Raw genomic sequence first — 15,861 nt, 5'->3', positions numbered from 1 at the left:
CAGGTTTCTGCATTGTCCGGTGTGTGACACATGTCACATACCAAACAATAATGGGTTAAAATCATCCTGTCCTGCTGGGGAAGGCATAATATTTGTGTTGAAGTCATAGACTTGCCCTCTGATCTGGTCATATGACTGTTGGCATAGCGATCATGTGACCAGATCAGGGGTGGTTCGATGAGGTCCCACAGGTCCTTTTGCACAAAGAACATAGTTTGTACAGGACGCGTGAGTTTAGCTTGTTTTATGAATAAATAATGTTAAGTTTGTGGAAATAACATCCTAATCTGTGTGAATATGAATAAAGAAGAAATAGACAATATTAGATATTATTCAGGTATTTCACAGGTGTGCCTGACAGAGGGGTAAGATTTATTTATTTTTATTTTTTTTTAAAGTGGTGGGGTTTTAAATGATGAACACCTGTCTATCAGCCAATAAATGAAGCAGGGATGGGTTGAACACATTTGGACTTGTCTCTTTGCAATGGGCAGAGCAGAAGGAATATATGAGGCGGTTTAAAAGTGCTCCTCAGACATTGTAAGTACAAATGTTTCTATTATTTTATACCAGGGCGTTATAGTAAGAGTCATTCCTATTCTGCACAGTCTGAAATGTGCACTTTCCCTAAGGAGCAATTCACACCCAGTAGTTTGAGGCCCACATCCCATTTTATCCTATGTGGCTTTGCAAACTGCATCTGCACAGGTATTTTCAAAATTCTATAGGATAACATGGGCTGCAGTTTCAAACTTTGTGTCAAAGGTCCATTATTCTGGGGCTACACACAGGTGCCGTGTAGCACATTCTGCATACAATTGATCTGCGACTTGTGTGCAATTTCTATCGTGCTGCACCTATCACACCTGCACTTGGGCTGTTCCATCTCCAGGCGCATAGGTGTTGCATACAACAGGTGCCGCATCCAAACAAATCAAACCTCTGTCCACTATTAGACTGTTGTGTGTTATGGTGTCACTGGTTGCAGAACAGTGCTGCAGACTAACCTTGTCTGCAAGAGCATACCAGCCTTGCCACGTGATGAGTGTTGCCATGTACCCTAGCCTGACCGATCATTCATGGTTTTTAGGTCTTTGGGAACAGATGGGAGAGTAAGCTGGTGGGACCTGATGCTAAGGAGGCTGCAGCCCCTGGTTTGCATATTGTACCTAAGGCCAACGATGATAGCAGTGAGGACACTGAACCAGTACCTGATGAGGGTTATGACCATTACTGACAGGTAACACGAGGCCCATGTAGCCATCCACCTTTCCATTTGTCTGCCATATAGCTAACCCAAGTTTCTGCAGGAAGCTTACCAAAATTATCTGAACTTGAAGAAAGCCTGGTTAGAAAGGTGGCATCAGAAAACTCAAACAGTGGAGGATGCAGGGGAGTATTCGGCAAGTTACTGCCAAGGTAAGAATGCTGTTCATATGCAAAGTCAGTTTTCACTTGTGGTAGGGCTACACGGGTGTCACAAGTGCAGAATCTAAACAATCTCTATGGTGTCACACATGAAACTGAGATTCTCACAAAAGTCACATCATTGTTGTAACATGACTTGTGCAGTCTATGCCTGTTAGTTATCAGCGTCTGTCACAAGTCATGTTCCATAAGAACCACGTCTTTCTGTTGTGTAACTTTTATGATGAGTAATGGAGTAGAACCATACCTCCTATCTATATAGCTTTAAAGTTTGCACCCCAGTCTCTCTTGCAAATTACCAGTTTCTTAAATTGTATTCTGGCTAGTTAGTTATTCCTTATAAACAGAATAATGGATAACTAGATGATGGGTGGGAGTCTGACTGCTGGGATCCCCTATTGATCATCAGAAGGGTGGACCTGTGTTGTCCCCCTCCCCGCAACCAACTATTCAATGATCATAACAGGGTTTGTGTGTCCATGGTTTGTATTGGCCTCTCCATTTATTTTGGTGAGAGCAATAAGCACTTGTTGGTGGCTCTCACCAAAATGAATGACTGCCAGTTGGGCATGTGCATGGTGCTTCACGCATTCAGTGGCTACTAAGGGTACACATTGGACCCCCGTTCTGACAATCAGCAGGGGGGTGTTAAGTCAGACCCCCGCTGAAAATCTAATTATGCTATGTATAAGGGATGAAGTTAAAGGGACAGAATACCCCTTTAAAGGGAACCTGTCACCCCCCCAGGAGTTTTTAACTAAAAGAGCCACCTTGTGCAGCAGTAATGCTGCATTCTGACAAGGTGGCTCTTTTAGTTCTGGGTGCTGTAACTGCCGAAATAATCAGTTTTGTACTTTGTCCTAAATACGTTTTCTTCAGTCAAGGAGGCAGGCCTTTCCCCCCTGCTGCAGACGCCACACAGCTGTCACTCAAATCCTCTTGGCGCCGCCTCCTCACCACTGTTTTGAAATCAGCCGGCACCTGCGCTCTTTTCTCCTGCCTTGGGCAGGCGCAGTGAGCGCTGTCCGTCCTCTGTCCTCATATGCAGTCTAGCTGACTGCGCCTGTGCGGCCGCCCTGCCTGTGAATCCCAGTGTCTTCTGATTTATTCACATTGCGGGGCTGGGATTCACAGGCTGGGCGGCTGCGCAGGCGCAGTCAGCTAGACTGCATATGAGGACAGACGGGCAGCGCTCACTGCACCTGCCCAAGGCAGGAGAAAAGAGCGCAGGCGCCGGCTCATTTCAAAACAGCAGTGAGGAGACGGCGCCCGGCGCTAAGAAGATGTGAGTGACGGCTGTGTGGTGTCTGCAGCAGGGGGGAAAGGCCTGCTTCCTTGACTGAAGAAAGGTATGTAGGACAAAGTACAAAACTGATTATTTCGGCAGTTAGAGCACCAATAACTAAAAGAGCCACCTTGTCAGAATGCAGCATTACTGCTGCACAAGGTGGCTTTTAGTTAAAAACGCCTGGGGGGGGGGGTGACAGGTTCCCTTTAATATCTATTGAGTAGTCCCGTATAATTTTTCCTATCGGTATATATTAGGGAGTTGCTGTACATGAGAACTTCTTATGCAAGAAAAAATAAATAAATAAATTTAAATTTCCAAATCACCTTTTTTGTCTTTTCTCTCCAGCCTCCTTCAATTGGGAAGAATGAGGGATGTAAAGAGTGTTATACAGTTTTGGACTATTTATGAGAAAAAAATATGAAGGTTTTATAATCCATTTGTTTACCTATGATATGTTCTTCATTGGATAAGTGTTTTCCTCAAAATCCACAGAATTTCCTCACCAAGTTAATAGATTTCTGAGTCCACAGCATGAGGGCGCTTTCACAAGGTACTCTTTCTGAAGCCTATTGTGTTGTATGGGAGTTTGAAAACGGTCCCTCCCTTTGATGCAATCTTGATGAGGTTCTACCTTGCGGTTGCCAAAGTAGCTGTTCTCTGCTTGTCAGTGTCAAACTTACTGCATTGTCGCTTGAGATGTTTGACAAGTATCGGTGTTATAGCAGACCGGGCAGGTCATGGGCATCCTACACGACCTAATAAAATAGAAATGCAGGAGTGGAATTAAAGGCTCAGTCACATTTGTGACACGCATTTTGCACCTTAATTTTTTGTGTGAATTTGCAGCGCTAGTATGAGTTCATGGAAAATTCACGTGTACATACCCTCTACTCCTGGCCACTGCTTCACTCTCCCCAGGTCAAGGCGCTCCCCATCTCCTTCTTCAAAGCTGATCATGTGACCAGCACCGCCGGGATTCATGGAGAGTGCAGCAGCAGCATGTTCCCCCTGCCCCTTGAGTCCCTGATTCCTGGTCCACACTATGAAGATTGGATATCAGGAGACCTACAAATTTGCATTAGATTTGTGATTCCAGCCCCACTTCTCGAGAACCACGAGTCGCAGCAACCCGAGCCATTACAATCAATTTGCTCCCTATGCAGAATGCCTTCATTTAGGACTTGGACAAGTGTTTTTCTCAATCTACAGATTTTCCTCACCAAATTAATAGATTTGAGTCCACAGCATGAGGGAGCTTTCACAACGGACTGTTTCCGAAGCCTATTGTGTTCTATGGGAGTTTGAAAACTGCATCTGCAGATGCCGTTTTCCAAGTCTAGTAGAACGAAATGGGCTGTGACATGAGCTGTGCAACCAGTAGAATCCTGTGTAAAAGCTCCCTGTCTTGAGTTTATTGCAGATTGTTTTAACGAGGAGGCCACGAGTAACAAGATAGCTTTACAAACCCTGATACCATTAACAAGCAAAAGCTGCCAATCACTAAAACTATAATAAATATAATTAAGCTACATTGAACTTAACGGAGAAAATGTTTAACAAACTGTAAGTTTCAGACAACCATAAGTCACAATTGATAATTGAAACAAAATGTCAGCAGGCATAGATAATGTGTCTTGTAGGTGATGACTTGTAATGAAAGTATGATTGACACTACTCATTTGATAGGCATGAAGTGCTCAGCCTGCTCGCTAATTTGCTGAGTAATGGGGGTGCTCAAACAACTCTTTATCCCCACTTGTGTCCAGATGTCAGCGGGACAAAAGCTAGAAACCTAGGGGATGAAGGCGTCTGATCAAAGCTCCAGCTTCCCCCTAGGTTGCTTGGCAACCTGTCATCTCATGTGCTGTGCTGTCAACATGAGAGCGAGTTCCCTCATCCGCTTCACACCAGACAAGAGGGCATCTACCCATGAAGTAAGCTGCCACATTGAGCGACCTGCATTCCTTTACTGCTGCTGGCACGGCTGCCCTTCTGGCCCCCAGACGGCTGGGCTTCTTGCTTCAAATGTTGCAGAGGCAACCTTACTGTATGGGCTCTAATGCCCTTCTGGCTAAAAACAGGAAAAAAACCCTTTCTTATTCATGTATGTCTCCTTTTACATAACTATATATCCTAATGTGCTCCCATCTAGTGCCTGAACTGAGGTACTGCACTTTCCCTAACAATATTGTACAAATAGCAGCACTAGATACAGAATATTAGCTACAATCATATATACACTGTTTAACAATGTAACAAGGTGGCATTATACATACAAAGCAATATATGCACTAAGGGAAGTGGGGCATCCCACAGTCCCGGTGCAATCCCTTACACATGTTTTATTAACAATAGGACGTACAACAGTCACGTACCAATCCGGGGTACCATACTCAATCAGTGTAAACTAGATGTAATAATCTGAACTGCAGAGAATGTAAATGAGATGGACCAATTTAGCAACACTTAGTGATAGAGAAAGAAAACTACCATAAATTTATACATATGGTTATTTATGGCACACCGGATTGGCATGTGATTGTCATAGGTCCTATTGTTAATCATACATGTACCGCTCTTGTGATGGTCACTAATGGTTTTGTGTGATTTAAGGGTGGTGTTGTACAGGTGCACTTTAGCTTTTAACAGAACTAATAAATGTTATATTTTAGTATATATATATATATATATATATATATATATATATATATATATATATTTTTTTTTTTTTTTTTTCTGTGATTCTACCGAAAAAAAAAAGTATAGACATTACAGCATGGGATTGGAAATCTTTCTTTGAGGTGAAGTATAGTTTTGTATACTAGCAGAGAAAGGTAAAATTCACGAAAAGAATCAACTGTGATCCCGTGCTGTAATGTCTGTATACTTTTGTGTCCTCCCTTGGCCAGGAGATGTGGTATGATCAGACCATGTTCCTGCATGGTCAGACACAGATATTACACATTATATATCAGGGACACATATATAAGATTATCTCAGCACAGGAACCTTTTTTTTTTTTTTTTCTAAACCTGTCCAATTTTGAAATTATTATTCCAAGATCTATTGATTAAAATGTTAAACTTTAAAGGGGTTTTCCCATGAACAATGTTCATTTTAATGTGCAGAACGAACATTGTGTATATAATTCAAATATCGGGTGCACCACATTATAATTATTAATGATACAATAATAACTGAGGTGCCACAGAATGCATGGAGAAAGGCTATACACAAATCAAAGAACAAGACCATTGCAGAGGAGCCTGTGCACACTCATAATAATAAAAACACTACTTTATCTCGAAAAAGCACACACCAAGTTAAAACACAAGTAAGAACAATGAATCCACACTCTTTCCCATATGAAAACTGTCAATGGCAAAATACCCTATGTATATGCACAACCCCAAATCATGAAATAGTCATATAAACCAGATAACCAGATTAATCAATAGTGCAATGAGTAACATACTGCACATGTATTTATATATTGTTATCTAAGTACCAATATTGCAAACAAGACAAAAATAACCTTGAACGTCAAGAAGTTAAAGGCAAGTAATGGGCATCCCCATAGATGCCTTATGAGTATCTCAAACATTGGACACATAAGCTGTGATAAGGGCCAGTTTTTCGCATGCCGCACTGTTCACTGCAGCATTTTCCTATAAGGTGTATGCATTAGCTGTTCTGCTCCTTCCCTGAGTTGGTTCCTCCTGATTCTGTAGTCAAACAGCAGCTCTGTCCCTGGCTGGAGATAGAGATATATATATATATATATAATTTTTTTTTTTTTTTAGCAACAAAGAGGATTATAGGGTCTAGCTTCTGATTTAACATTGTTCATTTTTGTAGCATGATTCATAATTCTCCCTAAAGTAGATGGCACATTTGGGTGGCACAGGCAAGGCTCATCAGTTGCATTAATGCACATGCACTTCTCTTTGAAGAGAAAGTACATATAGCAGTTTCCGTCAATAATTGTCTGAACCTTTTCTGCTGCCTTTGTGTTATAAGAACTCCATGATAGTTGCACATTGTCTCCCTTTTTAAATACATGGGTAATTGGCTTCCTGCTGCCCTTCTCGTGGTCCTTTGTGATCGCCAGTCCTTTCCATTCCTGCAATTGAACCATATCCATGATGTACTTGCAATTGTCTGTTTCTTTTCTTGATTCGGGCTTCTTCCAAGCATGTCTGACATTGTCTAGTCCTGGTAGGTTTTGTGCCCCCTGACTTTCTATATAAGCCGCCACCTCATCCTTTTGGGACATATACCTGAAGTGACCTGAAAGAAATAAAGAAAAAAAAAACAAAACTTTCATTACATTTAGGTTGCTTTCAGAAGGCCGTGGTTTTCCAGGACATCCTTTCCTGGTTTTATGCAGACATAGAATTGCCATTAAAATGAATATATAAGAACTCACCAGCAACATCTGCAACTCTCAATTGATATTGGCTCCGCCTCAACTTATCCCAGTAAAACTTTGCATTATTCTTGCTGATGTCTTTGCATTAAGCTTAATGTTGGAATAGGGTGGTTCAAATGAACGGGACATATATTAAGTAATTTCTGACAGCAGCTATATTTTTCTCAGATGACAGATTCCTCGTTGCGTTTTTTTTTTTTTTTTTTTCATCTGTTGTGCTCCTCTCTTCACCACTGGAGATCTGTGAGTTTAAGGAAAGTAATTTGCCATAAACTCACTACGTTGGTGTCCAAGTTGACTATCCGTCCAAAAATTGGGTACCAATCGTGTATTTTAGTCCATCATTACTTAGAGGAGGTACTTCGGTCAAAACAAGTTATCCTCTATCCGTTTCTTTCAGAGCCTTGTTCTGGTGATTGGTGGAGGTCCCAGTGGCAGGGCACAACTTGCTGATTGGTTCTATCAAGTTAAAGGCTAACTTGTCTCGACTGGAGTTCTACTTTAAGTCTAATGCATTAAAATCTGGCATGTGAGGCTACCTGCAAAGAAGGTTAGGGCTCTTACCCTGTGGTTTCGGTTTCTCCTTCGGTATCTTTCTTAAGTCATCAAAATGAACATTCCGCTGACAAAATATGCCATATCTTTGTTCACCTTTTTCCCTTTGTGATACTGCACGTAAGCCTTCACATTTTCCCTATGGCCTCTGAAAGTTCATCCAGCGCCCACCTGTCAAATGCAGCCTTCCAGGACAGTTGGGGTAGTTTACACTGAGGAAAACAGGAATTTTGTATTGGTAAATGCATGGTAGACCCTACATGAAAAAGCGGATTGTTATTCCCACTGTTGGCATACCTTGAAAAAAAGCCGTGCCAAGTATTTGCTTGAATTCTATATCCGTAGGCCTTAGTGGACACGAGGAACTGGGGCACTGTTTCTTTTTTCATTTTTTTTTTTTGCAGATTTAGCCTTATGTGCATAAAGCAGACATGGAAATTCTGTCAAAGTTAACACATCTTGTTAAAGGGGTACTCCGTTGATGGTAAAACATTGCTTCCTTTTTCCAGGAACAGCACTACATCTGACCTGCAGTTGTGTGGTATTGCAAATCCGTTCCATTGAACTCAGTAGGTTTAACAAACAACCACAAGTCAGAGGGGCATTGTGTGTGACCAGGCATAGTAACTAACACTGGTTAGTTATAATAAATTATAATACATATCCTCATCTCATAGTCCCATGCCCATATACCCATCACACATCCTCCATTCCATAGTACCGTGCCCATATTCCCATCAACATCAATTAAGTCTATTGCCCTTATAGTTTTGTCTCCCCCCTGCCGGTTATGGACAAAACCCACTTGATCTTTGTTGATAAGCTGAGGGAGCCAACCGTTTAACCTACTAGCCAACAAGCAAGTGAAAACGTTTAAAATCAGAAGTCAACAGAGCTAGTGGCAGGTAGTTCGAGCAGTCCAGAGGATCCTTCCCCGCTTTTGGAATAAGAACTAAATAGGAATGAGCCAATGTATCTGGCATCGGGAAGCCCTCCAGGAAAGAGTTAGATTGACCATGTGGGGGGGAGAGCTCCTCTGCAAAGGTTTTGTAGTACAAGTAAGCCAGCCTGTCAGGACCAGGAGACTTGCCCAAAGGGAGGTCAGCCAGTATGTCCAGAACCTCATTCCGCATCACCCGCTGATTAAGAGACAACAAGGCCTCAGTTGAGAGTTGGAAGATTTAGGTTTGAGAGAAATTGGCGCAAGTCCCATTCTATCAGATTTATTTGGATAAATGGTATCTTGTAAGTTGTATAATTTGCTATAAAAATTATAGAACAAATCCGTAAGTACAGTAGGGTCATAATGAATTGTACCTTCAGAACCCCTCAAGGCCTGAGGATGGGAATTTAGGGCCCTATCTTTCAACATCCTGGCCAAAAGAGTGTGATCTTTGTTGCCTTTTTTAGAGAAAGACCTGTCCCTGGGGTGGTCAATTCACCACAAGTTAAACAGGGAATTATTCCTGTTTAACTTCCTATGATCTCTCGCTAAATTGATATGGTTTTGTGAAGGGGGTTAACTATGTAAAAGAGAATCTGTCAAATTGAATGCTGAAGTCCCCCCCATCAGTAAGGCAGCCTGCAGGAGTTTTTCGATTAGGGAAAACTTTTCTCTGAAATTTAATATGGCCTGAGTTAGGAGTGTAGAGATTGCATAGAATGATGGGACTGCCTCTTAACGAGGCCTCCAAAATTATGTATCTGCCCCCAGGGTCTATATGTGCCTTATGTACCTGCAAAGGACAACCCAAGGAGATCAACATGGCCACTACTCCTCTTTTATTGTATGAGAATGCAGAGTATGACATGGGGAAGGAGCCAGAAGCAAATCTAAAGGAATGTGTACTGTCAAAATGTTTCCTGAAGAAAGGCAATATCCGCTTTTTGTGACTTCAACTCCTCTTCTGTTTTTATTCTAAACAGTCTCTGTCCATCTGAGGCCTCATGGGGCTTCCTGTCAGCCATTATTTTGTCTATAAGAGAAGCAAGATAACAAATGGAATAAGGGTCCCAATACACAGGGTGACTATCAGGTTATTTGCTGTCCCCAATGGTTGTCAAGTGCAGTGAGTGATAAGTGTACTGGGAGCCTTTACGCCTGGCGACTTAACTCTAGTGAGATCGCTAAAAATCCAAAAACTGCATACTCGCCTGCCTATCGTGTCCTGGCAATTCTCCATCCAACCACCACACCTTCTGTTCAGTCCCCCATCCCTCTCACCACCAGCAGCTGTGATTTTCCTCTACTTGATGGAATCTCAAAAATTTTAGCTGCTTTTGAGGTCACATGATCAGTGTATGCGTGTGATGTCACATGCATACACTGATCTTGTGACTGCAAATTAGCTGTAAAGTTTGAAAAGTGCAAAGTGCAGCAAGGAGAGGAAGATCCCAGCAGCTTCCGGTGACCGAGGGATGGGAGACTGAACAGAAGATGCAGTGGGTGGATGGAGGGTGTGGGTGTGAGTATTCCCTCCCCCTTTCCTCCTACAGAAGCTCCATACAATGGTTTAGAGACGTGTTATATCATTACATGGAGCAAGTTTCCAATGACCAAGCGACTATTTTTCAGCAATTATAAAAATCGTACCTTCAGGTTTTGGGGAACAGATGGTTTACGGAGGTGTTTGAGGATGGGCAGTGCCTCCAGATAATAAGTAGCCAGGGTTTGGTGCTGTTAGGGATCCTATTTTACGATCCCACCGCTGCCACCAATGTCAGGAATCCTATTTTGCGATCCCACTTATGTCAGGGAATTACTTTCTTAGCCCACTTTCCAGTTCTTATTAGGAACTTGCAGTTCTCTGGCATCCCCTTATCTTCAGGTCAGTCAGGGAACTTCACCTAGGATAAGTAGTAATCAGAAAGGCTGCCTTGCCATGTATTGGCTATTGGGCATTCTGCAGTGAGGGCTCCTATCTATCTATCATCTCAGGCAGAAATACACACATAAACCTCCATTCCATCACTGCCAGGGTCTCCCCAAATACCCCAGAACACTTTGCCACAAGCTCCTCATTTGATATGAAATCCAATATCTGGACAGAAGTCCTCCCACAAGGTAGCGTAATTTAGTGCGGAGGTCGTGGCGGTTCGTTCATAGAGCAAGGAAAACTGAACTAGCAAATTTTAGATTTACTCCAAAAAATATAGGCTGTGTTTACAAAAGATGTTACAAAAAAGATGGAATACAGTATATACAGGCAATTGCTAAATAAGATGGCTTAAAATATGACCATGGTTTCTCAAGTCCTCAGACAGTTCTTTGGTCTTCTTTCTTTTCTCCGTGCTCAATGTGGTACACACAAGGACACAGGACAGAGGTTGAGTCAACTTTGATCCATTTCAACTGGCTGCAAGTGTAATTTAGTTATTGCCAACACCTGTTAGGTGCCACAGGTAAGTTACCGGTGCTGTTAATTACACAAATTAGAGAAGCATCACATGATTTTTCGAACAGTGCCAATACTTTTGTCCACCCCCTTCTTTATGTTTGGTGTGGAATTATATCCAATTTGGCTTTAGAACAATTCTTTTTGTGTTTTTTCATTTAAGACAAATTAAATGAAGATAATAATACCAAAGAATTTGTGTTTGCAATCATTTTCAGGAAGAAACTGAGTATTATCTGACAGAATTGCAGGGGTGTGAATACTTTTGGCCATGACTGTGATATATATATATATATATATATATATATATATATATATATATATATATATATATATATATAGATATCCCTGCTCTTGAACTATGGTTGATACTCCTAAATGAAAAGAGAACACTTTATGGATTGCTAGGACCTTGAAAATATCTCCCAGTTACCTTTTTGCCCTCTGGTATAAATCTCACTGTCCTATTTTTAACACCACTATCCTTATGATTATTTGCATTAATGGTTGTCTGGGTTTGTAAATACGCCTTTCCCATCCTCCTCATTTTGGAATATTAAATGATCAATATGTCCCGAGTGTTCAGTATTTGATTCCATAACACGGATGATTCCAATTGCCAATATAATTGTTGTGAATCTTATAAATACCCAGAATCTGGAAATTTTGTCCTTTCAATTCTTGCTTCATTTAGGATTCTGGAGAAAAAAAAAAGCAGCAGCATCAAATTCTTTATCCTTTTACATTGATCAGCATGAACCCACTTCTCCATATCCCTCCTTTGCATGCATTTGACACCTGTGTTGTCTACTAGTTAGACTCTTACCACCTGCTCACTCAGCGTCATTGTTACCATGTAAGGTCCTGTCGAATTTTCATCCCATGACTATTTGGGTACTAAGTTTTTTACTATTACCCTGTCCCCTAGTTGCAGTTTTATTGGGGGCTTGCCTGATTCTTCCTTTGCTTTTAGAGCCATATTGCAAACTGCAAAGTGCAATTATTTTTGTACCTGGTCCTGTAACTTAAGAATTTTTTTTTTTCTCTCATGGGTGTATTAAGTTTGGCATCTGCAGGATGGCAAAGGTTCATTGCCCTACCAGTCATTAATTGATATGGGGTGATAGCTGTGCCCTTTGCATCTGTTCCCCTTATTGCCATTAGAATTGCTGGCCGGTGACATGGCTAACTGTTTCTGGATTGCAGGACCTGATGACTGAGGATTATAGAACAGAAATTTTATGTTCAACATTTCACACATCCGTCATGACTTTTCCTGTGAAATGGGTGCCTCTGTCTGATTCAATGACCTTTGGAAATCCCCACCTTGAGAACCTCCCTCCATAATGCCTTTGCTGCTGCAGAAGCAGTGTCCTTCTTTATGGGCAAGGCTTCTACCCATTTGGAAAAACATCAACTACCACAAGCGGGTACCGATAACCTCCTGCAGCACTTGGTAAGGGACCAACAAAGTCAATTTGTAATCTCTCCCATGGCCCTTCAGCCAAATGTATCCTGGAAAGCACAGGCTTTTGCCCCATTGGCCTAGGGTTCATGTGGGCACAGATTAAATATTCTTGGATGATTTCTGCAATGGTATTTTTCATGTTCTCCCACCAATATTTTGCTTGAATAAACTTAAAGGTACCCTTAGAATTTAGGGCCTTCTAAAGTTTCTCTTAGCAATAGATCATCATGCAGAATATATTTTGGGGGCTTTTCTGTTAATTTCCCCCTAATTCTGCATTTAATTTCATGCAAAACTGAGTCTTTATTTTCTGCTGCCAAACATGGTGTAGGTACTTTAACAGGGAGACATTCTAGTTCAAGTTCTTCTTTGTTGTTGTCATTACAATCCTGTTCTTCCCAAGCCTGCTTTCCCTCGACGTCATAGGAAGTCCACTTTTTTCCAATCATCGCTGCCTCCTTGCCTAATTCATCCATCTTGTTACCTATTGCAATTTTGTCACTGCCTTTTTGATGTGCCCTCACTTTTATTATCACCACTCCCCGAGGTTCTACTCTACCTCTGTCACACATGTCTTTCAACACTGAACCATGTACTTTACACGTGCGGCGCCGATTCTTTGGAATGCACTACCTAGGTTAATACAATTAATCCCCAATCCCCACAGTTTTAAGCGTGCACTAAAAACTCATTTGTTCAGATTGGCCTACCGCCTCAACGCATTAACCTAATTATCCCTGTGTGGCCTATTAATAAAAAACAACAACATAATCACGTTCCTCCATCATGTTCTCATACACTTTATGCAGTTAATAGCCTCTGTGTCTGTACTGTTACATACTTAGGCAGTTAACTGGTTCATGCAGCTTTACATGAACACCCGAGCCTTACACTATGGCTGGTCCAAATAACTAAAGCAATTGTTACCATCCACCTCTCGTGTCTCCCCTTTTCCTCATAGATTGTAAGCTTGCGAGCAGGGCCCTCATTCCTCCTGGTATCTGTTTTGAACTGTGATTTCTGTTATGCTGTAATGTCTGTTGTCTGTATAAGTCCCCTCTATAAGTTGTAAAGCGCTGCGGAATATGTTGGCGCTATATAAATAAAATTATTATTATTATTATTATGTACTAGGGTCATCCCTGATGCGTCACTAAATCCTCTTGTGTGCCATAAAGGCGTGTACTCAGTCAGGGCATATGTTACAAGGTCACTATCAGAAAAAATTGTAACGGGCCCTACGCACATATGCAAAACTGCTTCTCTTACAGCCTCTAGTTCAGCTTTTTGAGCTGAGAATTTCCTTGGGCACGTAATGAAAACTTATTTGTTTGGGGACACCATAGGGCAAAACCTGTGTGGAATTGTCCCTCTTCCCAATATCTTGATACATCCAGCCAAATCTCTGTATCTTCTTTTCCTACGTCTTAGCCATATGTAATTCTCCGCAGTCATGATTTTCCCTTTTTGTATTGCAGCAATTGTGGATACAGTTGTGTTCCTGGGTGGGGTGCCAAATCTACCAGCTACCCGCTGAGTAAATGCACCACTGAGTGTTCGCTCCAAGAGCATTTTGATGGGCGTTTGGGGTGTTTGTAGTAAGATTCTAGAAAATCCTACAATGTACTCTGTGGATAGTATTGCCCAATGCAGAGCCAACAGATTCCTAACACAGGTGATAAAAAAGAATAGATACCGCGCTTAAGGATAGACCACTGAACAATGAACGTGTAGGCAAGATACAGAGAAATACCTACTGCCACTCATAGATATGCCCAATAAAATACACCCTCAGAATGCAGTGTGGCATACAATATAGATTTATGATACAACATATTCCTACCGACACTGTATGGTGTCCTACACCAGTGGCTTCGATCTGACTCGCCAGATTCCCGAGGTGTAGTGGATGCATCGGGCTCTGGATGTGTGGAAGCTGCGAGGTTTCCTGGTGACAGCCCTATCAGGTGGGGATTAGGCAATGGAGTGGGGCTGACCGCAGCCACAGCGAAGCGACGTAGCGGTGAGTCGGCGTAGAGCCAGAGAACGCCCCGGCCGGTGGCGTCCCTGGATACAGACAGGAAAAAATGGCCGATGAAAAGCTCTCAGCGTGTGACGTCACAGAAGCTACGGAGCGATGCTGGGGCCAAAAAGGTATCAGACGCATTTCGAAGGAACTCGGTCCTTCTTCATCAGGGTTACCACATACTTGGAGTACCCAGCTTTATGTAGATCTAGACAGTAGTAGATTTGAATGACCTCATTGGTTTTACCATGTCATGTACTAGAAAACGGGGAAAAAAATTCCAAGTGTGGTGAAATTGAAAAAAGTGCAATCCCATACTTGTTTTTGTTTGTTTTTTTTGCTAGGTTCACTAAATGCTAAAACTGACCTGCCATTATGATTCTCCAGGTCATTACAAGTTCATAGACACCAAACATGTCTAGGTTCTTTTTTTTATCTAGGTATTAAAAATGTTTTTTTTTCGTGATCTGGGGTTGGGTGAGGGCTCATATTTTGTGCCGAGCTGACGTTTTTAATTATACCATTTTGGTGCAGATACGTTCTTTTGATCGCTCGTTGCATTTTAATGCAATGTCATGGTGGCCAAAAAAACGTAATTCTGGCACTTCGAACTTTTTTTTTTTTTTTTTTTCCTCGCTACGCCGTTCTGAACACGGCAATAAAATATGTGTTTTGGGTGTTTCTTTTTTTTTTTTATTTTTTTTTAGTTACTTTTGCCATGCTTCAAAAGTAGATTTACTGCATTACTATGAGCGCAGGGTGGCGCTCATAGCAATCTGGCATCAACAATCATGACCTCGGACGTACTATGCCGTCCGAGGTCAGAGAGGGGTTAATTAACCAATTATCCGTCCTTTCTGTTTCCTCTTGACTCAGGAGTAAAGAGGAGCTGTGATCTGGGTTGCACTCAGGGGTATCGGCATTGCATATACGCTGCTGCTCCTCTAGTTTCCAATCTCTTTTCTTCTGGTCAACAGATTTGCAGCTGATTACAGCAACAATGGTTATTCACTTTAGTAGTCTCTTGTGATTTCAATGACAGTGCAACGTTCTTAGTTCCAATATCATATTGACATCATGCAATTTATTTTTAAGAAATGTCAAAACATCCTCATTCTTTGCCTTTCTTCTAGCAAAGCAGTTCACTGTTTTCTAGGTCTACACCTCATAGTCCTCCAACTTATCCTCCAAATCACAATTCTGTTGTACCACTTTTAAGACCACATTCCTTAGATCTTCACATTCACAGCCATCATTTTCATTAAT

At 41.7% G+C, this 15,861-nt stretch overlaps 1 long non-coding RNA gene across 1 annotated transcript; it reads left to right on the top strand.

Annotated features, from left to right (window-relative positions):
* Window positions 1–355: 355 nt before the first annotated feature.
* On the top strand, window positions 356–3,567 carry LOC143793805 (uncharacterized). Its single transcript, XR_013220289.1, has 4 exons — window positions 356–540; window positions 1,091–1,240; window positions 1,311–1,419; window positions 3,065–3,567. It is a non-coding gene; the product is annotated as an uncharacterized LOC143793805 (long non-coding RNA).
* The last annotated feature ends 12,294 nt before the right edge of the window (window positions 3,568–15,861 follow it).

This window comes from Ranitomeya variabilis, chromosome 1, assembly GCF_051348905.1.
Source record: "Ranitomeya variabilis isolate aRanVar5 chromosome 1, aRanVar5.hap1, whole genome shotgun sequence".
Classification (NCBI taxonomy): Eukaryota; Metazoa; Chordata; class Amphibia; order Anura; family Dendrobatidae; genus Ranitomeya; species Ranitomeya variabilis.
This window is presented reverse-complemented; position numbering and strand designations above follow the sequence as displayed.